At 38.9% G+C, this 24,110-nt stretch overlaps 1 pseudogene; it reads right to left on the reverse strand.

Moving 5' to 3' along the window:
• Positions 1 to 626: 626 nt before the first annotated feature.
• Positions 627 to 24,110, reverse strand: LOC118700573 (synaptonemal complex protein 1-like; annotated as a pseudogene).

Genomic DNA, 24,110 nt, shown 5'->3' on the forward strand with positions numbered 1-24,110 from the left:
TGCATTTCCTGCAAGCTTTCTGCAGTGTTGCTGGCAATATTTTTGTACTTTTTCAAGTCATTTACACAACACCTCACAGGACACACTCACAGGATCAGGAGAATTATGTGATATCCCATGGATTCATGTCCCTAGGAAATACCAAGGCTCTAGTTGATTAGTTACTGTTTGAGTCCAGAAGTGGGCAGTACAAACTTCCATTTTTCACTTTCAAGTGCTCATGGGGAAAGCATATTCTTCCAGATCTTTGCACAATATTTGTTAGCTACATACAATAACAAATCTCATTTACATCGCTGCTCAACAGCTCAACATAAGGAACCCAAACTACTGGCCTATCCCTAAGACTACACAAAAAGAAGAAAACAAATCTATTTTGCTTCCCACTTCACCTGCATTTGGGATTTTTGATTTTGCATTATATTTTAACATGTACTTGTAGTTTCCTTGTTATGTCTAGGCTCTGAAGTAGGGTTTGTCACTGTTGTGAAACCAAGATTAATCAAGGAATAATACAGAAATAGATGTTCTAATCTATCCTTACACTTCTGCTGGTCCCTAGGAAAGCTGGTGGGTGATTTCTGTCTGTGTTCAAATATTTAAAGCAATAACAAATAGTCCCATACTTGATATTTCAGATAAACAATTTAATGGCATCTTAACATTGTTTTCACGATCTTATAACATGCATCTTTTACTCCTTATGAAGCTGAAATCTTTTTAAATACAAGCAATTCTACTGAAATTCTAGAAGTTTCAAAACCATTTTAACATACTGAAAACAAAACAGTCTAAAAAGACAGGTCTAACAGCCATTAAAATGCAGGAAAAAGCAAGAGGACTTCAGGTAAAAGAACATACATTGAACAGCAACATTTCTTCCACTATGTATTTATGTGTTAAGAAAAATTGAGTAAATTTAAAAGAACAGAAGTTCTTTAAAACCAGAATTTCTAATGCCAGAAACAGCTTTGAAACAACTTTCTATGCAGTTCTATTTATTTCAAAATTTAAAATTGGCCAATTTTTGTCCCAACATTTTGAAGCACAAGGGAGGAAAGGTGGAAAAGGCTCTGCAGGGGTTGCAGTTATAGATCTATAAAGTTCATATGTGTAAAGGAATGAACACAGTATTGAACACACTGAGTATGACAGAAAAATGCAACAAAGCACTAACTCTGAGAGAAAAACAACCCTGCAAGCAATGCCAGGGCACTGGGCATTTCTGCATTTTAAGCAAAGAACTTTACAACATCTTTAATTTTCCTTTTCCTGTCCATTTTGGAGAGCGCAGTCCAGCCCGCCTCGCGCATTCTCCTCATGGTTTTGAGTTTCAGAGCAGAGCCTGGAGATTTCACACTGGATGGAGCTGGGGTCTAGGAAGGAAAAGAAAGCCATCCTTTAGTTTCTGTAAACAATCTGATTAACTGCTTGCTTTAATCTTAGGAAAGGCTAACATACCTTTTTTGGTGCTGTGGAATGTAATTGTGAAGCTTGTGGATAATCTTTGTACAAATTTTTAAACATTTCTTCTTCCGAGACTATGCTCTAATAAATGAAAAAGTTACTTACTCACACTATATTAAAAACTACTTTTTCTTTCCCCCTAAGGATATTAAACTATGAAAAATAAAAAAATTAAGATGTCATTATGAGGCAAAACAGTTCAATAAAAAGAATGTTAATTATGTACATACAATTCCAGAAAGAACCAATCAATTAAAAATAGACACATAAATATTGGCTTGAATGTGGAAGCCCAAACTGTTTATTTTCATTCTCAGAGCCAGCAGTGAGCAAAAAGAAGTGCTCAGCACAGGATTTGCTCTCTGACTCTTACCAGGAGGTCAGTGTGCTCAGAGCTGTCTGACTGAGTGTCCAGCTGCACAAGCACTTTCTGCTTTTTCCTGCTGCTCTGCTCTGAAGGCAGGTTTGTGCTTCTTCCACTGTGCATTTTATCCATTGGAGGAGTCTTTATAGCATATGTCTGGGAAAGAAAACGTTTCTATTTTTAGATTTTAGTTTATGGGGTAAGAATGGAATCTAAAGCCAAACTCAGGAGCCAGTTTACAGTCTGAGTGTCCAAGAATTCACCTGAGAGAAATGGTGGAACTCTTCTCTTTCCATCCAAACATGAAGCAATGACCCAAACAAAGTGGGGTGGGGTGGAAATAGCATTTTTTATATTATTTTTGTTGCCAAATGAGGAGAATGAAGGGGAAGCTATGGAAGAGCTGAGTTTCATGGCACATTGTATTTCAGTTTTTCACGCTTATCTGCAGAAATTCAGGTTATTCTGAACTGTAGCCACTACATGTGGACCATATCAAACATCAGAGAAAATGGGAACAAACAAAACTGCAGGGAAAGGCTTTCAGAGAAAGATTGATAGCTATATCAAGATTGGTGTTACTTAAAATAGTCTTTTCACGAGAAGTTAAACTGAGAAGCATTGAATGGTCCAGTGCAGTCCTTTTTTAGACAGATAACATCAAAGTGGTGCTGGATTCCATTGCTCCAATATGAAACCCACAAGTGAACTCCTGACAGGGAAGAAGGGTAAGTTCTGCAGTCAGGACTACTTTGATACTTTGACCATTTTTACAGCTAGATCAGCTTTGTTCTCTTCCATAGAGGAAAAGTGCCTTTACAAATGGACACTTTTAAGACTAAGTAAAACAATTCCAGAGACATAAAAAAATCAACAACTGAGCAAGAAAAATTACACAGTGGGAGCCCTTCCAGAAACTGCTGTCTAATATCTCCATGGAATGGTAGGACCCTTTAAAAATCCCTTCTTATCCCAGGGAAAAAAAATCATCTACAGAGAAGTAAGAAATACAGGCAGAAAAATGCAACAAGAAAAATTCACTGTTAGGAGCTACAAAACTTCAATGTTGGACTGCCCAAGGGGCTTCCTGCACTGAAGGAGATATTTTTTATTTTTATCTTTTTATTTTAGGAATATAATTTGGAGACTTTCTATTTTTCCATGAGTAGATTCACTGTATAGATCTAAACAAGGTTTAGGAGTCCCAGGAACATAAATTTTTATTTTCTTTAAAAAGTTTGAAGTCCAAAGCATTCCAGTGTCTTTTGTTGAATGCAAATAAATTATCATGCACTTCAATTGATTCTACACATATAAACACTACCAAATTCTAAAAGCAATTAAAAAGTTGAAGTTACCTGGTGTTTCTTTTCACTTTCAGGAATCATACTGCGAGAGTGCTCTTTTACAAGATTCTCCTACAAAAGAGTTATGTGACAGCAAGGAAATATTTCTTTGAATTCAGTTGTTAAAAATCTTCTTGGTGTAATTACAGAGCACAGTCTATAATCAGAGACTGTTACAAAGCTCACACAAAAATATGACCAGGTTTAGCACAACCTCAGCATTCAAAAGTCACTGAAAAACCCCTACAGTTTAGGGAACTTTTTTGCTTTAGCTAGTTAAAATTAACTAAAATAAAGGAGAGTTTTGTTTTGTTGTTAATTTATATATAATCTATAATCACAGACTGTTACAAAGCTCACACAAATATATGACCAGATTTAGCACAACCCCAGCATTCAAAAGTCCCTGTTTTTCTGTTGAGTTTCATTTCTTATCCAACTCCTCCCACAGCACAAGCCCAGGCCACACCTCTCACCCCCACTGCTCAGCGAATAAAAAACTCCACCTTTTCTTCAATTTCTGCTTTCAGTTGTTCCTTAAGGGAGGACAGTTCACTTTTCAAAGATGACAGCTCATTTTCCTACAAACCATTAAATAAAGGACAGGGTTAACTATGCACAGCCCAGAAAAAAGAAAACAGTCCCAAGTGAGACAGCAATTAACAGGGACACTCATTAGATACACAAGAGAATTCTATTTGCTTTTCAGCCCTATACTTGAAGCTTTGCTTTAGCTTGTTTAAAAAGACTGAAGCACTATAAGAAACAGGAACTTGATCAGAAATGTTCAAGGTAAGACCTTAAAACACTTGGGAGAACAGGGGTGAGAGGGCACAATCGAAATATTTAAAACAAAAGTTTCCTATTCCAAGTGGGAAGTCAGAGCATGACACACTATCTGGAAGAGCAGACACAAACACACTGCTACTCCAATTCATTTTTAGAAACATTTGGAGTTTTTAGTGCCCAGAATAAGATCTGCTGCAGCAGCTTGGCTGGGACTGCTACTGGTAAAAATTAAAACCACACTGGAAAAATTCCCAGAGAACTGTCTCTGGTAGGAAAGACCCCAGAGCACAGCAGGAAAAAGAAACTCTCTAAGCAAACTGAAAAAAGATTTTTAGAAGTCACAAACTGACTGAAGATCCCATCTTTTGTCTCTCTGTGCTGTTGGTGGGCAAGAGGGAGGGATTGGGAAAAAAGGTGTTTTAAAGGTTTATTTTAATTCTCATTACCCATTTTTAATCCTATTAATAATAAATTTTTGATGCTATTTAAGTTTGAATCTGCTTTACCCTCAAAGTGTTTTTCTCCTAATCCTTATCTCAACTTGAATTTTTCTTTCCCCTCCTCTGCTCAACTACAGCAGAGAAAAATGAGTGAATGTTTTTTTTGTGTGTGCCTGGCCCTTAGCCAGCATAAAACCACTACACAAGGACATCAGCCCCTTCACTGAATTACTGAACATTGGAAAGTACTCCTTACCAGTGCTCTTGCTGATGAGAACTGCTTTTGCTGTTTCATTTTATATACTTTTAACTCTGCATCTTTTTCTTCAACCATTTTATCATATTCATTCTGTGTTAAAAAAACCAAACCAACACCAAACTCAAAATATGTGACTAAATGTTACAATTATAGAGTTATCCAGTCTTAAAACATCATTTTTTTCAAACCAGGCTCTTAAGATTCAGAAAGAAAAGATTCATTGATGCTTCTGCAGAAACTGTAAAACAGAAAATGCTCAATTCAAGTATTATTTTGTGGACTAGCAGAGAGTGCTTGATTTCTGTGCAGCAATATGGGCTCAGCACTAAGAGCCAGCTGTGCCATCTTTATTAATGTATCTGCTAAAGATATTGCAAAATAGAGGAACAGAAAGGAAAACTAAAATGTGTCAGGCTAAACTGCTGACAGTCACTAAGTCATCTCCGAGAAAGAGCCAAACTGATACTGAAAAATATTGCACTCAGATGGTATCAAAGGAAGCCTGAATTGAAAAAAATCTAAAAATCCCAGAAGTTTAGATGAATGGAATTTATCTGCCCATAGGAATCTTTTGAAAATCTTCAAATGAATTTGATTTTAGATGATGCAAAGTCCAGCATGTGTTCAGCTTCCTTTTCCCAGATTCAGGCCTGTTTCTGCTTTGGAAAGGTCATGAACGTGGTATCACAAGTTATAAACATGCCATTAACATGGTATCACACACTGCAAACCACAGCAAGCAGGAAAATCTCTTCCCTTGTGCTTTTCCATCAGTGCCATCATCTCAGTTATCTTGTGCTGACATCTGGCATCAGTTTCTCTCTGTATCATTGCTGTTTCATCACAAAGCAACCTCATCTTTTCTACCTGTCAGTAATAAATTGCATTTCATTCATCAACATAACAATATATTTCTTTTAAATCTAAATTTCTTCTTTCTCCTATGGGTGCAAAGTTTGCAGTCCCACTTGGGCTTTATTTGCTTTTAAGATCCCTTTCAAATCCCTCATCTTTTCTGCAGATTGTTAAAATGGTCAGGATCAAAGGTACAGCCATGGCAGGCAAGTTCACTTCAAACCAAAAGGCCATTTCAAGCACTCTGCCCTAACATTTCTTAGCATTGCCATCAAAAAAAAAAAGTGTGGGCAGAAAAAATACTAATATGGGAGAAGTTGTAGTCTAAATTAACTATGCTGACTTTATATCAAGGGTGGAATTTCTTTGAACTATATCTTGAAAGTAAGAAGTTTTAATGGAGTTCTTATTTTCAAAGACATACTCAAATACGTCAGCCTAAGCACCTAATTGTCGCAGACGTCTTTTTCACTAAAAATCCTTTCTTTAGGATTTTCCCTTCTGAGAAGCTGAGGCCTCAGAGACAGAATGTAAACAATGGTTATCTGCTGCTGTGGAATGCAACAGGTGGATTTTTGATTGGGCCATCTTGAATGTTTATAATTAATGGCCAATCAAGACGGAGCTATCTTGGACAGCGTCTGAGAGAGCTGCCTTCTATTATCGTTCTTTTCTATTCTATTCTATTCTTAGCCAGCTTCTGAGGAAATCTTTTCTTCTATTTCTTTTTAGTATAGTTATAATGTAATATATATATGTATCATAAAATAATAAATCAAGCCTTCGGAACATGGAGTCAACATTCTCATCTCTTGCCTCATCCAAGAACCCCTGTGAACACTGTCACACCTCATGTACTAAAGCTTTGCTCACAGGCATACACAAATTCCATTTATGTCTGAAATGGAAGAGCAAGGACTCTGGCCAATAAAGCTTCATAAAAACATTTTAAATTAAACAAATTAAATTGCAGAAAAAATCAACACCTCTCACCTCTTCACGAAGTTTATTTTCATTTCCTTTTCTTGTTTCTATGTCTTTTTGATAGATGTCAACTGCTTCCTTATGTTGCTTGTTCATATTTTCCATCTCAAACTGCAATTTATTCACCTTTTGAGAATGCAGAATTGCTGCTGTTATTTGTTTAGGAATTACTAAGATAATGATTTTTTCTTACCTCTTGTTTTTGAGCACAAACACACTGCTACTGTTCAGGTATATGATTAAAGTGTTTCCTATTTAAAAGTTCAGCTTTTTTTTAATAAAGAGTTGAACTTTGGCCTGAAGTGAGTTAGAAAATACTCAAAGAAAGAAAGGCAACAGCCCAGTGGGGAAGACTGCCCTAAGCAGTCACCCTAAATGCTGTGAATGCCTCAGAAAAAAACAAATACAGATGGAGATTTGATTCCCTCTCTTGTAAATCTGTATCAGATTTTCACAGCTTTTATGGTACATTTTTCTCCCAGCTGTACATTTTGATTACAGTTTTTCCTTTTAAGTTTATCATATGAATATCCTTAAAAAAGTCCACTTTTCTTCAAGTGCAGTACCCAAAGCTGGACACAATATTCCCATCAGAGGGATTGCCACTGCAGAACACATTTAAAGAACAGCCTTAAAAAAGTAATATATATATACATATATGTATATGTCTTTTAAATGCTTTTCTGTTACAATGAGGTTGCTGAACCCTGTTCAGTCCACTATCAACAAAAGAAAAGAAAAAAAAAAGGAACAGTTTAGAAACATCAGTAATTGCAATGTGAATCCATCTCTTAAATGTCCAACAGTCAGTGCCCAATGATTAAAAATGGAAGCATCTTCTAAAAACTGTGAGCTCATTCCTGCAAAGTCTGTATCCCAGATCCCAAACCAGCTCAGAACGTATTGAACAAGTATTATCATTACTTACAGTGGCACTTAAAAACACTCACCTCATCTTCTACATGATGTTATTTAAACCTACCTTCCCTTCATAAGTATTGCTTTTCTTGCTTTCTGCAGTAAGTTTCCTTTTCAGCACCTTATTCTGTTGAAATAAAACAAAACAAGCACTGTACCTTAATAAGTAAATAGAATTATGTAATGGTTTAACTGCATCAAGAAATTCCAGCTCTCATCAGGCAAATAACTCTCTGTTGTGCAGCTCAGGTTCCAGAACAATTCTTCAAACAAATGAATGTTCAACTAATTTCTGTGATAATTACTGTTTCTTCATGACCTTAAGAAAGGCTCCTCCTGAGCAAGAGCAGGGAATAACAAATGAGGTGCAGAATGGGAATTACAACTAAGATGCTGCTGACAGAAGGTGTGAAGATGTCATGACAAAAAATACAAGTTCTTTATATTTACAGTGAAGTTACTACAGTTTGTGCCAGTGCAGAATTATTTTCTACAAGTGGTAACTGAGATACTTATTACAAGTACAAAAATAACACCATGCACTAAATGAAAAAGAGTAGAAGTTTATTAAAGATATTATTTTTGTAATTGCTCTTTTCAAATTAAGGCACATTTAACAAATCAAGTGATTCCTGAGATGACTCCCTAATTTGCTCAGGGTTATGATAAGAAAGGAGAATTTTTAAATTACATAGGTGTATCTAAAGATATCACAGCAGACACAAACCTGCTGAAAAGGCAACCCAAAATATAATGTGTTTATGTATTGTGAAATGGAAATCTCTACCCACCTCCTGCTGCAACTCTTCAATGCATTTGGTTTTATTTTCCACCTGCTTCTTTAAATTGTTCATCTGAAAGAGATATTTCAGACATTCATTAGTAAGTTCTACAAATGACTCCCTGTGTGAGCAATTCCTGTAAATGTTCTCAAACCAGCACTTGCACCAGTCTGGTTTGTTCCAATGGGACTGCAACACCAGCTGACATGTTAGAATAATCAGAGTTTTAGCCATAAAGTACCACAAGATGGTAAATAATAGCAGTGAACCAGTTCCTTAGTTGTTAGAGACTTAAGAAAGAAGAAAAAAATCCCCAATATCTTCACAATTTAAAAATACACTTGTAGGAAGTTCCCTACATCCATGAAAAAATGAATTTCCCAATTATTTTCTAGAATCTTCAATGGTTTTCCTTTCTTGTAATTTCATTTTCAGTACTCTTAACCTGAAATGACAATTGTAAATCTTTGACTGTTACAATGAAATTTTGAAATTTGCTAAAAACCCCAGGTTGCTTTGAACCAACAGAAAGAAAAGTAAAAATGTTTGAATCGATTTAAGCTAAAACTCACACTACATATAAAAAGCTAATCCAGAGCCCATCCATCACTGTGTGGGTATATGAAAAATCAGAAAAGCAGGTTCTCTGTTGGCCTGAAAACAACCAAATCTTTAATATGAAACTTGCAGCAAAGAGTGAACATCCCCGTGACTGTGCTTGTCTTTTGAAATAACAGGGCTCAGCACGTGCACACACAATGGCACAGCTGGCAGCAGCTGAGAAAGAAGAAACCTCTGGCAGAGATCACATCCCCCAGGCAGAGCTTTGCAGAAAAATCCCAACACAGATTTTACATTTAATGCTGTCCTACAGGTTCTGTAAGATATTTGCATGACACATGACATACATTTTCTTCTCTTTCATCCAGTGTACTTCTCATCTCTTCACCTGTCTTTGCCATTTTCTCCTTCAAAGACTCCAGTTCATTTCTAAGTGCCAAATTAACAAGCATTAGTAAATATTTCCTTCTTGCCTTTAACTTATTTTCAGTACTTCTAATAAACCCTTCTTTTATTTTCTAAAAAGAGCTGCTAATGTTGATGGGAACTTCATAAGCTGCTCAATGAAAATATTCTTAAAATGCAGCAACATGCCCAGTAAGTCAATCTGTGAACTGTCCATACTTTTTTTAAGTAGGAAAAGATGTTCCAGCTAAGCCAAGGAAAATACATCCTAACCTGGACTATTGCAATGCAGCTGTGAAACATGGGAGCTGCCTGTCTATTGAACTGGTGATACAGAGAGTAACTCTCATCCAGTTTTGCCTTCTCAGATTTAATCCATGACCTTCACCTTCCATTTTCATTTCCTTCTCACCTGAGATGTCTAATGCACAACAAGACAGCTCCTACTATGTAATACAAAATGATGGCAAACACTGTTCCTGCAGCAATTGGTATTTCTGATCTGAGAAAATTTCTACTTGGCCAACAGCAATTCTGAATAGTTTCTGTTTAGCTATATAAGCTAGAAAAACATTAATCAAAAAATTCCCAGAAAGCAGCATTTGAACCCAAATAACTATTTGAGTCTACTTCCTTTAACAATATCAGTTATTATATTTGTTTTTACTTGCCTTAGCTGGCTATTTGCCTCTTCTAGATTTTCAACTAACTGCTTTGTATTTTCTTCTTTTTTCTTACTATCCTAAATAAAGACCCATGTGTCAGCAAAGAAATAAAATTCAAAGTGACTTCTTAAAAAATTCAAAGACATCCAAAGCACACTGACCTGCCTTGCTCACAAGTGTAAATACACTTCCTTTCCAACTCAAACACAAAAAACAGCTCAGGTACTCTACAGACCCAAGTCATGTTGCAGCTCATCATCTAATTTGTAAAACTGAGTAATTTGTCAAATTGAGTATTGTCCTTTCATGAAACCTGGAAGTTTACAACTTGCCTCTTGTTGTTCTTGCAGTTTCTTGACTTCTGCAGCCACAGCATTTTTCTCTTGTGTTGTTTGTTCTTTCTCTAGTGAAAGCTTACTGAGATACACTGTTAGTTGTTCATTCCTTAACCTAATTTCAAACAAATGGCCAAGAGGAATAAGAAGATGCATTTTGAAATCTCCTTTTAAATTAAACATACCCATTATCAAGTCTTATTCCATGCTGAAAGAAGTCCAGGCCTTTATCTACAAATAGAAGCTTTGCAGCAGAGTCAGAGAGATGTAAAAAGGTGACAGAAGAAGGAAAGAAAATCAGAGTCAACTTTTATATAAATCTAATGGTTAGTGAAGATGATGTAGTTTAAAGCAAGATTAACAATGAATTCAGAAACTTTTCTTGTTAAATAAGTCAAAGAGATATGGAACAACTACATATGCCATAGAATACATACAAATAGAGAAAGTGGAATTTAGAAATGTAAGTCTGGAATTAATGGCATATATGTGGTTCAAAAGTTTGATTAGAAAACAATCCTAGTTCATTTCACTGTGGATTAAAGCAACTCCACCAACACTAATTAAATATTGTATTTTCAAAATGGTCATACGCCTCTTGTTCAAGATCTGTTTTCAGAGTCACAAGCTGCTTTAAATAATCTTGTTCCTTCTCAGCTGTACTTGTCAGCTGTGCTTTCAAATCCTGGAATTCTTTCTGCAAAATGAAAAGGAAGAGTTTTGAGTCTACATGTGCAAACTCCAACTGCTGGAGGTTATCAGACATGAACTAAGAGCACGAGGCTTTCAGAAGAACCCAACAACATCCATGTCATGGATTATCCAGGTTGGATCTTTCCAATCTCTGCTGGGATCTGGAAGTGCTGTGAGACAGTGAACTGTGACACCAGTGCTGTTGATGTCTGTCCCTGCTGTGAGTTTAATTACCTGGGCTGCAAAATTAGGGTGGGACACTGCTCTGGGTGCTGTTTCTTATGCATAAACTTGTGTCCAAGTCATGATGTGTAACTTCACTATTTCTAAAAACATGTTACTATTGCCCTACTTCAGACCTCTCTCATTTGGAGAGCATTTTCATTGCTCTCTCCACATTTTTCTCTCTCTGCATATTTTCTACAGTAGCCTCAAGACTCTTCTTCAGTAAAAGTCCTCCAATTTGCCCATTTTAGAAAATGAGTGAAACTCAGTTCAGAACACTCAATGCACAGATGAGAACAACAAGCAAACACAGTGAAATGCACACCTGATTTCCCACTATCTTAACTTGAGTTGATATGGATTCTTGTTAGGCTTGTAAATCTAAAATCATAATGAAAAGAAACCTCTGTTCAGAGTGTATTTCATATAGCTGAGACTTCTGTGACAGAAAATGGGCCTGTGTCACAGTACAGCAGGGTTCACAGAGGCCAGAGCTAATTACCTTCCTGTAAGGAAGAACAAAGGGGAAAAATTTATATCCAGAGGGAGTGGCATTTGAATGGGCATGAACAAAGAAGGAAATAACCAAAAACCTTGAGAAGGAAAACCAAAAACATGGGAGACAAGAAAAACCAAAAGCACAGGAGGCAAGAAAAACAGAGGCAATAAAGAAGTTCTTCAAAGAAAACACTGAAATTGTGTGTGAGAAAGTTTAGTAGAAATGTTAAGGTAGACTAGATGGTGTTTATTTATGACATTTAAGATACTTACAAAGCAAGAGGAATTTCATATGAAGAGCAAATGCCATGAGATTAATAAAATGAATATTTACCAGAGTTTCTGACAGCTCTTCAAGTTGCACTTCTTTATCACATTTTACTTTAGTCATCTCTTCTACAGCACATGGAATGTAAAATTAATGGAACAGAAATGATTTTTCATAATTAGCAGGCAGTATAAAACATTTACCCCTTTGCAATACCCAGTTCTCAAAACTTGTTGGATTAAGTTAAGAAGCTGAAAAGCTAATTTATGACTTAATCTAAATGTAGACTTGAAAAATGATTCAGACATTAGCAAATCTCTATCTGAAGAGAAACTAAATATTTATCTTAAATAAAGTTTAGAGCCTTTCTATGTTTTCCACAATTATAGCTTCAAATAAACCATGGACTGTTAGACTAGAGTATTCTGCAAGTATTGATGCACCTGCATTGTTCCAGAAAAAAATCTGAACTGCTGAAGGTACCACATGGATATGCTGAGAAAGGAAACCAGTTGTTACTGACTTCCCAATGGTTTCTCTGTGCACATTGACAGTGCTGGTATTTTTTGCAAGTTCTCAGCAGCAAGGCAGAGCTCTTACTCTGGGGACTAAGGAGCACATCCCTAGAAAGCACAGGATATCACATTTATGATATTTAAAGACAACCCCTGCCAGCATCATTCCACTTCCAGCACGGGGAGGGTCCCAGAAACCTCAATGGGAGGGTTTTATCTCTGCTACAGAAGTCACTCCTGGCACCTGCAGTGCTGCTGCTCTTAGCTGGAAACCAAAATTACCTCCAGAAGAATTCATGCAGGAATGGTCTCACTATTGGAGCTCTGCACAGCACTGCCCTTTGTCTGCTGCCAGTACCAATGACCCCCAAAGAAAAGGGATCAGCTGAGTCAAAATAAATTCAGGCATTCCTGATAGGTACAGGTACTGTAAAATCATTTCTCCACCTACTAGAGACAGTCCATTTCCAGACAACAGCAGAAAGCATTTTTATTACTGCCTGGCTCATTTTCTGCCTTTCTACAAGCCTTACCCAGTTCAGCAGATTTCTTTTGGAGCTCCAAGGTAAGCAGCTTTGAATCATCTTCATATTTCTTTAATCTAAGAAAATGGTAAATTAAAAACCCCAAATGTAGGGTACAAAGCACTCACTGCATTTGAAACTTCAAGGACAATAAGACAAAGTCTTAGCACAAGCACTTTAAGAACATTTACCTTTCAACAGGCAGATGATCTATCTGCCTGCAACACATATCAAATTACACTTTTACAACCTCAGAACAGTCGACATAAAAGTAAACAAATATATACCTACAGAAATCTCTATTTCTTAAAGACAGAATTATGAAAGTTGGAGGGGGCAAAAATTTATTTTTTATAGACCAGTATCAACTATCACCAACAAAAAAATTTACATTCAATTCTCTGCATTTAGACCACTGTGTGGAAAAAACCTCCAAATTTCAGCTTCATTTCCAATTGTTCTTGATTTTGTCATAGACTGCAACCTGTAAGATCACTCTTGGAATTGAAACTCATTAATTTACCTATTTTGCTCTTCTTGCAGCAAGCTTTTCAAATTGGCAACAGAAGTCTCAAACTCCTCTGTCAGGGCTGCAAGCAAAGCCTTCATTTTTTTACATTCTTCCTCCTGCTCTTCCTTTTCTCCAGTAACCTGAATTAATGTTTTCACTCTAGTCTGGAGCTCAGTTTCCAAGTTCTTTTGAGTAACCTTCAAGACATGAGATCATTTCTAAACATGTTTTGCAACAAACAGCTACAGCTGTTTCATGTCTAAAGTATCCATAATTATTTATGCAAATACTCCTCTAGTCTATTTCTATTGTAAAACTATAAGCAAGGGGTACCTCTGCCTTTTGCAATGACATTTTAGCCTCTTCCAGCTCTGCCCTCAAATGTTCTTTACTGACCTGGGATTCCTTTAACATTTCTTCATGATGTACTAAACAAAAAAAGATGTTTATATTTTTAAAAATAGGATATTTACTAAAAAGTACTGCTAAAAATGGAAAATTACATACATTTAAAGAATTTAACAAAGACCAATGGTACTGACATCATATACTATAAAATAATGGATAAAATTTGAATATAGATGGCTTAAAAATATTGAAAATCAAGTTCTGAAAAGTAAGTTTCCTCAGTGACATCTGCCTGACTGTAAATTTGCAAAACTGAAGCAACATATTTTCCCCTTGCAATTTTCAAAAGCTCTCACTGCTTGACTCACCCTAAAAACGACCCTGCCAGTCCTGCTCCCACATGAGCAGCTCCTGCTCCAAACAAAAATAAGGCCTTCAAGGCCCCAAAATTCTGCTGCCAACCAGCAACAGAATAAAACCATCATGACCCTGTTTCCTATGCTTCTATGAACAATTACATCTCATAAATAAACAATCATAAACAATTACATTTAAATTCTATAAACAATTACATTTAAACACAGCAGGCAGAACTCTTACATTTTGCTTCCATTAAGTCAGCAATCTTATTTTGTGATGTCTGCAGCTGAGCCTTGATGTCTTTTATGACATCATCTTTTTCATCTCTCTCTATGGTAAGAGCTGAAATCTAGAAAAATGCAAGAAATATCACCATGAAGTCTGGAAAAGGGACAGATGTTAATTTTCATTTGTACCCCAGGTATGATAAGCAGACATTTTGCTGTCATTCAAGTTAGATTAAATAGATAGACAGACAGACAGACAGACAGACAGACAGATAGAAAATATTTGGCTAGATATAATCTTAGCCAAATATTGATCAAGTCACATTACTCTAAAGAAAAAAGTTCTCCAATTCAAAATCAAACCATAAATTCCAGTAGACTAAAGGTACTGAAAGATCACTAAACTTAGCAGAATTTGACTTAAATGCAGCTTCAGATGTTATTTTGTCTTTTTTACTAATACCCAGAAACAATTCTTGGCTCTTGCATTGCCCCTTTAGTCACAAATAAAGCTCTACATATGAGATGGTAAAATGAGCAAACCTGCTTTTCCTTTTGACTGACTTCCAGTTTGCATTCTTTTTCAAACTTGTCCACTTTTTCTGCTTCTTCTTTTACTTTTGAGATACAGTAACATCCACAGTTAACATTCTAGCTGAAATATACTCCAAGTTCAATACAACTTCCACTTTAAGATTGCTTGGAATTGTACAGCTGTACCTTTTGTTTCCCAAGAGTAATTGTTGAGGTAATGTTTGATTTTATAATCAAAATACAAACAGAAAAGTGCATGTGAAAATGAAACAGGAACATACCAGGCTATACATACAGAGAGAGAGCATTTAGCTAAAGTTTCTGTAGCTATACACTAGTGCATTATCATTTAAATAAACCAACTATGTGAAATAAGTATTGATCTCTAGACTGTACTTCACAGACAAAACTTCAATGTTGAGTGACAGTTTGAAAGATAAAGTTCCAAATTTGGCCCAGTGGAACAGCAACAGAAGGGGCCAGGCAGTGAACAAAGGCTGCATGAATAAAAGAAGGGTCCCAGTGTCTCAGGGTGACCTGCTCACCATTCCAGCCCTTCACATCTGTCTGCCCTGGCCCTGCATGTGGAACACAAGCTATGAAGTACAAAATTGAGCCAGCTGCATAAACACAATAAACTGAATTCTCACATTTGAAACTCATTTCCGATCTGTCGTTCTCTGCTTGCACACGAAGCTCTTCAAATGCCGCTGTCATTCTCTAAAAACAAAATTTAATATCTGAAGTTCAATACTGGAAACCCTGGAACTTCTCCAGGGGCTGCTGCCCACCTCAGCCATTCTGAGGAACCAGCAGGTGGGTGAAACAGAGCCCAGAAAGAAGCCAGAAGTTGTGGCAGTGACCCAGCACTAAGCACCCATCCCACAGATCACAGGGATCCACATCCCACACACTGCTGCACTTTCTCCATTGAATGTGTTTTATGGAACACAAAAATCATTCTTGAAAAGGGATTGAAAACCCAACTTCCTGCATCACACATGACATGATACCCACACATGATGGATACAAACAGTATCCCAACATAAACATGGAACTCAGCTCAGCTCACATAACTCACATTCCTTTCATCAAGCCTGGTCACTTACTTCTATGTTGCTATGAAGTTCCTCATACAATTGTATTGTTTCTGCCTTTTCCTGTTCATCTATCAAAGCAAGAACATATGAGAAAGTTTTTCTTTTGAACAAGAATGCCAGCTGTCCAAGTCATTATACTTAATCAGCATAATGAATTAAAAAAGGAATTACCAGCTCCATTCTTATTAAATAAGTCCTTATGAAACATGGTGCCAAAAGTTACAGAATCTAGGGAAAATGTGTAGTTCATTGAAACATTAAGCAAGCTCAGCTTTTAAATTTCCTTCCTAAGATATTTTTTTCTGTGAAAAGTGTAATTCTGGATCAGTTGATGTGACCATATTAATTATTATAGTATTAATGCTGTTGAATAATAATGTATCAAAACTGTTAGTATTTATAAACTGTAATCTAGGGTTTATCACTGAATTTCTTCCTATCAGCAGATACCTATAACCACAGAGCTGTCATTAGAAAATTGCAACACTCCATGTCCATATTTTCCTTCTTTTACTTTTGTAATTGATACTATTTTTTCCTAAGAAAACAATTAAAAAAAAAACAGTAAAAGAAACAGCTATCAAAAAGAACGGTACATCTATATACAAATTTACAGATTGATATTCAGGCTTTAATATTGGTAATTAACATTTAAGACATAGACACGCTTCTGAGAACACGGATAAAAGCAGAGCTCTTTCTTAGGGTCTTTTTTTAGGTTTCTTGCAAAATCTCTCAGCTGCTAGCTAATAAAAGCCATGTAAGAAGCTAGACATGAAAAAGAAAAGTTGCGACAGCACTTGCTACAGTGACATGGAAACACACGAAGCTTCAGGTGTTTCCAAAGCCCACAAGAAAGACTTCATGAACTGAAGATTGATTGTTTGAAAGGTAGTGCCAATAATATAGAAATAAGAAATGTAGTAAAGTTCATTTTCCCTGTGTGTGTGTTCCTTTTTATTTGTAGTGGTAGTGTAGTTAAATCACTAAGTAAGACAACTAGTCACATCTCACAGCAGCTAAGAAAGTATCTTCATGGAGGCACTGTAGTGTCAAACCATGACAAAATGTTTCTAGAATTAAGGCTAAAAAGAAATCGACACTTCTTAAGTATCCAGGATCAAGTTAGTAATTCTAATGATTAGAATAACAATTTTAAATTACATATAAAGTAGAATTTCCAATCAAGAACATATTTTAAAACCTCAAGAATTTAAACTTCATTAAGTTATCCAACTGTCTTGGCTTCTTCAGTTGCATGAGAAGAATTCCAGTTACTCATTGTACCTTGGGGTTAAGACCTTTTCTCCCCATAAATGTGTGATGGCTGAAAACAGGAAATGTCAGCTCTGGAAATTTGTTAGAGAGTGCTGGGAATTTAGAGTAGATTCTACTGCCTAAAAACAGGCATGAAGTGTCACTTCTTATGTCTTAATATATTCCCAGTGTGTGGGTGGCCCTGCAAACCTTCAATGGGCTGAGCAGCCTTGAGGAGCCCTGCCCTGCTCTGGAGCGGCTGCCAGGGCCAGTCAGGGCTGTGGGCACGGCCTCAACCCTGGGTCACTGTTTGGGCACCCAAAGAGCTCCCAGGCTGGCACCTTTCAGCAAACAATTTCACTGGCTTCAAAAGCCCTCTGCATTCAGCATTACACACCAAAAGTCTGTTAGACCTGGGGCTTCACTTCCAATTTTGTGAGCCACTTAAAATTCACTTTTCACTCTGAGAGCCACATCCAGTCGATCCCAACTGGAGAACTTCTCTGAACAGCACGAGAAATTTCTTCTTCTTTCTTCTGTTTGTGAATTTAGAGCAAGCTAGAAGTACATTTACTCTGATCAATAAAAACTAAAAAAGCATTTACATTTGCTGGTCTTCTCTGTGAAGCGAGTGCAGGTTTCCTTGAGCAGGTTACACAGATGCCTCGAAGCAGCAGCTCTAAAGGAGGGAAAAAATATCCTGTTTGCACAGGAGTGCACAGTACTTTGTGTACCTAAGGAGTAACAATGGAAACGACCTTCAAAATTTAACAGCTACATAAAACTGCCCACATGGAAACTGATTATTTCCACCACAAAAATATATACTTGGTTCTATTACTTACTCTTTCAAGAGATCTTTATTTTCACATATCTCATCTTCCAGTTTCAAATGGAGTTTTTCATTTTCAAACTAATTTCATAGGGAACAAATGCAAAAAGACACTGTTATTGAAAAATAGATTAGAAATGCACTTTGACTTCTCAAATCCCTCATGAAAAAGTAATTTGGGGCATCAGTAGACAGAAGTCTGTTTTATCTGGTATTACATGCTGAGTCATCTTTTGCATGAAAGATGCAATAATTAATGAACAATAATTTAGCAGCAAATGAGACACAGGTATATTCTTCAGACAAACACTCACACAGGACAGGTGCCTGCAACTTCTCAAAATAATCATTTTCTCAAGGCACAAACCAAACTGCAACAGTCTTTAAGATTTAATTGTATCAATAATAGTGTCATACTGAATCAAGAAGCACTTAACTTTCTTTATTTAATGTATACTATACAATACTGGCCTGCAGTTCTTGAATGGCTTTATTCTGTGCTTCAATAGTCTTTTTATTTTCCTGGAGCTTTCTTTCTTTCTGGTTTAATTCAGTTTCCACAGTCAGTTTCCACTGCTTGATCTTCTCAGCCTCTTTGTAGAGTTTTGAGAACAATTCATTCATTGTTTCTGTATTCTATTGAAACAGGTTCCACAATTTAATCTCAAATACTATCTAATTAATAGTACATAATATCTAATTAATACTGTTGGAGATAATGTATTTATCTCTTAGAAACATCACAAGAGTAATATTTTCTACAGATGGTGATATAAGTTGATATATGATCAGGAGCCCAAGTTTATGCACAGGATGCACAAATCTTTGTGCATCCTCTATGTATGTATCAAAAGGCTTTACAGAGCACACAGGAGAAACAAATACAATGAAATATCCCAAACCCCCTTCAGACATCACCAAATAGATGGGCTTAAAGACATGGATAACTGCAGTCCACCAAAATCAATACAAGTTTTGTCAGAATTATCAGTGAAGCCAAAATTCTTTCTAGCAGGTTCTTCACACCATTTCTGTCCTCTCCTTCTGACAGACACTGCTGAGTTAAGTAAAAGCAGCTTCAGAGACTTTGCCCAAGAGTACCTGTGATCTTGCCATGAACACACACAGAATCACAGAATAATGAGGTTGGAAGAGACCTCTCAGATCATCGAGTCCAACCTCTGCCCCAACACCTCGGCTATAGCACCAAGTGCCATGTCCAGTCTTTTTATAAACACATCCAGAGATGGTGATTCTACCACCTCCCTGGGAAGAGCATTCCAGTGCTTCATTACTCTTTCAGTGAAAAATTTCCTCCAAATATCCAACCTATCCCTCCCCTGCTGTAGCTTGAGACTGTGTCCTCTGGTTCTGTCAGTGCTGCCCGGTGGAAGAGACCGACCCCACCTGGCTACAACCTCCCTTCAGGCAGGTGGAGAGAGCAATAAGGTCACCCCTAAGCCTCCTCTTCTCCAGGCTAAACAAGCCCAGCTCCTTCAAACGCTCCTCACAGGGCTTGTGCTCCAAACCCCTCAGCAGCCTTGCTGCCCTCCTCTGGATGTGCTCAAGCACCTCAACATCCTTCCTAAACTGAGGGCCCAGAACTGGACACAGCACTCAAGGTGCAGCCTCACCAGTGCCCAGCACAGGGGCAGAATGACCTCCCTGCCCCTGCTGCCACACCATTCCTGATGCAGGCCAGGAGCCATTGGCCTTCTTGGCCACCAGGGCACATTGCTGGCTCATATTCAACCGGCTGTCAGCAGCACCCCCAGGTCCCTTTCTGCCTCAACACTGTCCAGCCACACTGTCCCCAGCTTGGAACGTTGTAGGGGATTTTTGTGGCCAAAATGTGGAACTCAGCACTTGGACTTATTGAACTTCATGCTGCTGCACTCTGCCCATCCATCCAACTGATCTAAGTCTCTCTGCAGAGCCTTCCTTCCTTCCTTCCTTCCTTCCTTCCTTCCTTCCTTCCTTCCTTCCTTCCTTCCTTCCTTCCTTCCTTCCTTCCTTCCTTCCTTCCTTCCTTCCTTCCTTCCTTCTTCCTTCCTTCCTTCCTTCCTTCCTTCCTTCCTTCCTTCCTTCCTTCCTTCCTTCCTTCCTTCCTTCCTTCCTTCCTTCCTTCCTTCCTTCCTTCCTTCCTTCCTTCCTTCCTTCCTTCCTTCCTTCTTCCTTCCTTCCTTCCTTCCTTCCTTCCTTCCTTCCTTCTTCCTTCCTTCCTTCCTTCCTTCCTTCCTTCCTTCCTTCCTTCTTCCTTCCTTCCTTCCTTCCTTCCTTCCTTCCTTCCTTCCTTCCTTCCTTCCTTCCTTCCTTCTTCCTTCCTTCCTTCCTATAGATCAACACAAGCTCCCAGCTTAGTGTCCTTCCTTCCTTCCAATAGATCAACACAAGCTCCCAGCTTAGTGTCCTCTGCAAATTCACTAATGAAGGACTCGATGCCCTCATCCCCGTCGTCTATAAAAACATTGAACAGAACTGGTCCCAGTACAGAGCCCTGAGGGACAGCACTGGTGCCTGGCTGCCAGCTGGATGCAGCACCATTCACCATCACTCTCTGGCCCGGCCATGCAGCCAGTTCTGAGCCCAGCACAGAGTGCTCCTGTCCAAGCCATGCGCTGCAGCTTCTCCAGGACTGTGCTGGGGGAGACAGTGCCAAAGGCCCTGCTGGAGCCCAGATACACAACATCCACAGCCTTTCCTGCATGCACCAGGCGGGGCACCTGGTCACAGAAGGAGACCAGGTTGGTCAGACATGCCCTACCCTTCGTAGAGCCACGCTGGCTGGGTCTGATAGCCTGGCCATCCTGTGAGTGCTGTGGGATAGCACTCACTATGAACTGCTCCATTATCTCACCTGGCACTGAGGCCAGGCTAACTGGCCTGTGATTACCAGGATCCTCCTTCCTACCTTTTTTGTAAATGGGTGTCACACTGGCCAGTGTCCAATCATCTGGAACCTCACCAGTGAGGCACAACTCTTGATAAATGATGGAGAGAGGCTTGGCAAGCTCATCTGCCAGCTCCCTCCTCACCCTGGCATGGATCCCATCTGGACCCCGGATTTACAAATACCCAAGTGTCCCAGCAGTTCTCTGCTCACACACGCAGCAGGAAGGAAAACCAGCACCCTTGTGCCCTTAGAACACCTTGAAAGTGTCCTACAAGCAGTGCTGGGCCAGTGGTCGAGGCAGGGAGAGCAACACACGAGCCCAAAGGGCCCTTTGGTTCACTTACAACACCCCCAAACACCATCCTTGTTTTGGCTGCATCACAGTTTTGTTCCAGTCCTGATGGTACTTTAATAGCTTAGGATTAAAAAAGTCTAAAAAGTTGTCAGGGATATGAAAATCAGCAGGGAGAGTGCAAGAAATGTGTTTTCTTTTGTGGTAGCAAAGAGTGTTTTGTAGCTGCAAAGTACAGAAGCTATTGCAAAAAAAAATGAGCTGGACTGAGTTGTGCTAAAGCAGAGATCTGCTGGTAAAGACACTGTCAAAAGAATCCAGTGCTTGGGGAACCACTGAATTCATTGTTTTAGAGATAAAACAAAGCCAGACAAGGCAATGGGGATAATCTACTTCAGTTTTACAAAGGATACTCTGACTTCAACCCTTCTGCCCCTCAACAGAATATTCAGATACAGTTCCACAAGGATACTTAAGTGTTTAAATCTTACTCTAATTAAAGCTCATGGACAAAGAAACAAAGAAAGAACAACAGCAATATTGCAATCACCTTAATTTTTAAAGATTTGTTTCCAGGCATGTTCACTAAATCACAAATATCTCCTCTAAGTGATTCAGCTTTAAACAGGAGACAGAAAACATTATTCCCTTTTAACTACTTCCTTTAGCCCTGAAATATCTACTGAATAATGCTTTAGGCACTGTTTGGGAACAAATTCAAAAGACCCCAAGGAATTAGATGTGCAGAGTTGATACTTAGCTGACCTCTTCATCTACTTCAGAGCAAAGTTTCACTTGCTGTGAAATTGTATCTGAAACATGAAGAGATTTTGATCAATGTCTTTCTAAAAAAAGTAACAGTGAAACTGTATTTAACAGTTACAGATATGAAACTGTGAGACTACTCATGAAAATTAAACCTTGACAATATATAAAAATCTAAAGAAGGTGCATGGCAAATGTTCCAATCGTACCTGAATCAGTGATTTCGCCACGGTTCGACACATCAAATGGCAGCTTAAAGTCATCATCTGAGCATCTGTTCAAACCCTGCACAAATTTAAACATTAGTTCCTTATGGGTAGATTTGTAAAGAAGAATTATAAAATCCATAAAAAATCCCTACAGATGATGTGAAAATAGAATTGGTCATTAATAAAACAGCTGCCTACAAATTTCAAAGCCCAAGGTATTGGTAATGGCTTTGGAACTGACTTCTTCCTGCCCAGTGGTTTATCAAAGTGTTGGTGTCCTGCAGTTTGATTTATAGACTGTGGCCAAAGGGGAGCTTTCAATGCAGGGAACTCAGCAGCTCCTGCCTGGCTGGGCCCTGGTGCATGGCAAAGGACTCAAGGAGACCAATTACTTTTTTGAAGACCAGTAGTTGATAGTTCTTTTTTGCTTTGCTTCCAAGGGCACTTCTAAACTATATCTGATTATGTTTCAGCATGAAAATACCCTTTCACAAGGTTTTTAAGTCACAGAAGTTCATCCTGTAAACAGCTAACTCATCTGCTGTCAGAATATCCTGTTGAATCTCAACATATTTCATAAGGAGCTTGACATGAAAAAATAACTTGTTGAATTCCCATAACTCAGTGTGGGGACAGAACATTTTCACTGCACACCTGATCTGGTGAGACCAAGACACCAACAGCAGTGCCAGCATCTGAGTGGGGCCTGTGGGAATCCATCAAATCAGAGGGGTTTGGGAAGCTGCAAAAGGCAGCCTCAGAGACAGCAGAACTGTGATTAGAGCCAAGCAAGATAGGTCAGCAGAAAAATTATTTAAAAAGTAGAAAAGTAAGGGCAAATAGAACAATGGTCTGTGTATTAACGCTTGTCTAGAATAACTCCCTAAGTTACAGAAAAGTTTATCTAGCGAGATATTAGGAAGTTCTAAGCTTAATAATGGAGCTCTGTGCATTGTGTTTTAAGGCTTACAAGCAGCAGGTATTGTATTCAAAAAAGGCAAGCATTGTTTGAACCAAAGGTACCTGTGCTTACAGTGGTTGGATAGAACTACTGTCAATATGCTTTTGCTTTGTGTGATTGGTCAAAAAACTTTGAAAGTAAGTTGTAACATTAAGTTCTTTGTCTGCTGCCTGGGATGTGAGCTGCTGACATCTTCCCATTGTCATCACCATGTAATGAGACTGATGCTGGAAAAGAAAACAGCTCAAGGCGGTCCTCAGCAGTCCCGTCCCGTTTGTGATTTGTACACAGACCCCGGCCGGCGATAGAGCCCTGCTCGCTCTCTGGGCTCAATTACCCACATCAAACGCGGGCTTACAGCACAGAGCGGATGCTCGAGAAGATGATTCCCTTCAGTTTTTATAAAACAACAACAAAAGTCTTTGAAATTCAAACCGAAGATGTCTGTGCATATGCCACTCCAGGCATACGCACAGAAATGAGTAGGCAGGAGCCGTCCCGGCCCACGCAGGGGCAGGTGTGTGTGTGCTCCAGCCCGGGCTGTGCCGGGGCAAGGGGCAGGTGTGTGTGTGCTCCAGGCCGGCGCCGGGCTGTGCCGGGGCAAGGGGCAGGTGTGTGTGTGCTCCAGCCCGGGCTGTGCCGGGGCAAGGGGCAGGTGTGTGTGTGCTCCAGCCGGGCTGTGCCGGGCACTCCCCGGCCCAGCACTGTCCCGTGTCCCCGGGGAAGGGCCCCAGCGCTTTCCCCCCGTCCCCTCCTCAGCCGCGGCCTCCAGAGCAGCACAGCCCGAGGGGCGGCCGGGGAGGGGGGGTTTGGGGCCGCCCTCAGCGGCCCCGCGGCCGAGCGCTCACCTGGGATCTGCCCGCAGACACCTGCCCAGCGCTCAGGCGCGGCGGCATGAACAATTTAAAGCGGTTTTCCTTCTCCATGG

Source organism: Molothrus ater, chromosome 31 (genome assembly GCF_012460135.2).
Source record: "Molothrus ater isolate BHLD 08-10-18 breed brown headed cowbird chromosome 31, BPBGC_Mater_1.1, whole genome shotgun sequence".
Taxonomy (NCBI): Eukaryota; Metazoa; Chordata; class Aves; order Passeriformes; family Icteridae; genus Molothrus; species Molothrus ater.